This window comes from Chrysochloris asiatica, unplaced genomic scaffold (genome assembly GCF_000296735.1).
Source record: "Chrysochloris asiatica unplaced genomic scaffold, ChrAsi1.0 scaffold00012, whole genome shotgun sequence".
Taxonomy (NCBI): Eukaryota; Metazoa; Chordata; class Mammalia; order Afrosoricida; family Chrysochloridae; genus Chrysochloris; species Chrysochloris asiatica.
This window is the reverse complement of record NW_006408530.1, coordinates 4,319,503-4,322,776: the sequence shown is the minus strand read 5'-3', so window position 1 is coordinate 4,322,776 and position 3,274 is coordinate 4,319,503. Positions and strand designations below refer to the sequence as shown.

General features: G+C 39.7%; 1 protein-coding gene across 1 annotated transcript in view; it reads left to right on the top strand.

The window, feature by feature from the left end:
• Positions 1 to 3,274, top strand: part of GALNT13 (UDP-N-acetyl-alpha-D-galactosamine:polypeptide N-acetylgalactosaminyltransferase 13 (GalNAc-T13)) — a 917,208-nt gene that overhangs the window by 172,025 nt on the left and 741,909 nt on the right. The gene's annotated exons all lie outside the window — the stretch shown is intronic.

Sequence of the window (3,274 nt, the reverse complement as noted above, 5' to 3'; positions counted from 1 at the left end):
TATAGGGTCTCTCTAAGGCAATACTGACTCAATCACAATGGATTGCTTGTTGACAATGATGGTCAGTATAATTGCTGCAAAGTGTTTGATGCCCGCATGTTTTTAGAACCTTTGGCAACAAATGTATAAGAAATATTTGTTAACAGTCTCCAGTGTTTGACTGAATGTGATGTAAAAGTAGACTGTTTAAAGTATTTTAAAATAGTTATTATTAAATTATGTCTTTATTTAGGATGTTGTTGTTAAGTGACATCTAGTTGATTCCAACTCATAGTGAATGACCCAGTATAGGGTTTCCTAGGTTGTAACTGTTGTACTGAAGCAGAAAATCTCATCTTTCTCCTGCTGCATGGCTGATGGGCTCAAACTGCTGACCTCCTGGCTCACAGTCTAGTGCTTATCATATGGATTCAGTAAGAATTCATCTTGTCATTCAAGGCCCTCCAACATTTGTCTTATATATTTTTTTCTGCCCATTACTTTTCCAGGGAACGGGGTGCTACTGACTGTACTTCAAAGCTCTCACACATCTTTTCTGCTTTGTGCTTTTGTTTATGCCTTTTACATTGTGCTAACAGAAAGATCAGTGGTTTTAACCCATTGTGCACTCTGAACAAGAAAGATGAGGCAGTGAGCTTCCATAAATATTTACAGCTTTGGAAACTATTCAGCATTTATATTCTATCCTACAGGGTCACTATGAGTCATAATTCACTCAAGAGCAGTGCAGAAGGTTTTTTACGTGTCTAGACTCCCCTTGCAAGTCAAGTGTGCTCCTTAGATAAGCAACTTGAGTTACCATTGGAGTGCTTTCAAAATTTTCAGAATCTTGTTTTCCACCCAAACAGACCAAATCAGAATTTGTATACATTGAAGATTTAGAAGTACCATTTAAAGTACCCCCCTCCTTTAATTTTTCAGTTTTTGAAATTCTTTCTACCTTTTCCTTAACATCACACTGAAATAGCCTGTATCTCTTGAAGCCTTCCCTGCATCTTTTAGAGAAATGTGATCTCTCAGTTTTGAGAATTTAAATCTTCCCTTAGTAAAATGATTTTCAAGTAGATGTTCCAAAAATGTTCATGCATCTATGTATGCTTCCCGGAATGAATATACTTTGCTTCCCAAAAACACATATTGCATATGGTGTGTTGAATTTAGAGCAAACCAAATTTCTCAGAGGTAGACGAAAGACTCTAGACTTTAAAAGCTACTACTTAATTTCTAGGATCATTGGTTCTCGGGATTAAACTTCCCATTTTCTCTCACCTTAAGTAAGACAATGGTTGAGGACAGAAAGCTGCAGAGGTCCCCTACATTTTTATTATGGCTAAGAATCTATAGAGGTGGTTTTTTTTTTTTTAAGTTTTTATTGTGAATTGAGTGATAATTTACATGAGAGAACATCAGCTTTATGTTCATCCTATCGTATTTCGTTTCATTGCAATGATTACAATCTTTTCCATGCATCACCATTAACAGCATTTGCTTCCATTCCCTCTGTTTTGTTTTGTGTTTTTGTTTTTGTTGTTGTTTTTTGTTTTGTTTTGGATGTACACTGAAGCACTCATGAATACATAACCATTCAAATAGCCAAAGGGTATATTCTGTAAGACTATCTCTGGCCAACAGCACACCACTCTTCTAGCTCCTTGAGTTCAGAGTCCACAGCCGCTCCATCTCTCCACTTCATCATCTCTGCCTTCATCTCTGGCATCGCTGCTTCTCTGGATAGGGTCCTGCACTCCACTCCTCTCCCTTGATGGCCCCAGGGTCCTCTGGTCCTAGACTGCAAGATCAACTACTCCCCTCTTTTTGTTACAAAATGTCTACCTTTGCATTTGCATCATTCACAACCAGTCCTGATACCAATTATTTACTATTGAACCACAAGATTCTTGTCCCCATCTTCTTTTACCAGCCCTTTCTAGATAGGTTGGAAACAACTCAGTGGAGATTCTACCTTCACCCGCACCCTCTGAAACTAGGCTCCCTCTTGAAAACTTGTAAGCCAGTTACTTCATGCCTTTGTAGCTCCCCATTTTGGGTAGCCAATGTCTAAGTTGTCCATCCCTGTCAACCCTGTGTACAGAGTGGGTGGGAATGATCTTTGCTATAAAGATTCATTCCCTCTTTTAAGCTACTACATCCAAGTGCATAGGTCAAGTTCATCAACTTGTAGCAGACTATACTTTTTTTCCTCTTCTTTGTTCCTCTATTCAAGTTCTGATCATCCAGCCATTAAAGCTAGGTCAAATGGGTACTATCTGAAACTATGAGTATTCTTGTGCATCTCCCCTCACTTCATATCAGCTGGACACTTCAGTCTCTGCTCTAGTCCTCTGTGGCTATGTCTCTGTCCCTGGGCTCTGGAGTCCCCAGTTCTCACTATACTGCTGGCCAACCAGGTCTCAATCCAGGTTGACAGGAGTCTGTTGAAAGTAGTCGGACTTAACTTACAGCTTCATTGCTGCTTTTCCCCCACTTCCCCTTATCAGTAGACCAATGTGGTCACCAGCAAGATTGCATGCCTGCTCATGTTTCAGTCTTGGAAGAGAATTTGCCTTGAGGTGACTTGATCGCTTGCCTTGATGGCTCCCCAGTGAACGAACAACTTGCTTTTTCTTGTAGTAGTCAGTCAGACTGCCATTATTGTTTTTTATATTTCCTGCTGGTCTTTCTTTCAAGAAGTATTTTCTGTTCTTCTAGCCACTCCAGGCTGGTCTGCTTGTCTTTTCAAGAGGAAATTTACCACCTCAGAAGATTTTGGATAGGGATCAGTATTCCACCTATGGTCTTATGCAATGCAAAGGCTCCCCAGGAAACCTTCTTTTACTGGGAAAGTTATAGAGGTATTTTTGAAACATCATCTCTAACTGAAAATCTGCGACAAAGCAGACTGGTTTTTCATTCTTGCTTTTCTACCTACTGTGAAGTGTGGCAACTATCTTTACTTTCCCTTAGTTTTCTTATCTAGTAAATTTTATTGTTGTTACTTGCTGTGGAGTTGGTTCCGACTCATAGCGACCCTGTACCGAGGCTGCAAATCTTTACGGGAGCAGAAAGCCTCATCTTTCTCCTGTGGAACAGCTGGTAGTTTTGAACTGCTGACCTTGTGGTTCACAGCCTGCTTCGTAACCACTACGCTACCAGAGCTCCTTCTATCTAGTAAATAGTGATGATAAAAATAATATACTACAAAAAACAAAACAAAACAAAACACTATCAAAAGAACCAACAGATGTGTGTTGGAAGAAGTACAACCAGAGTGCTC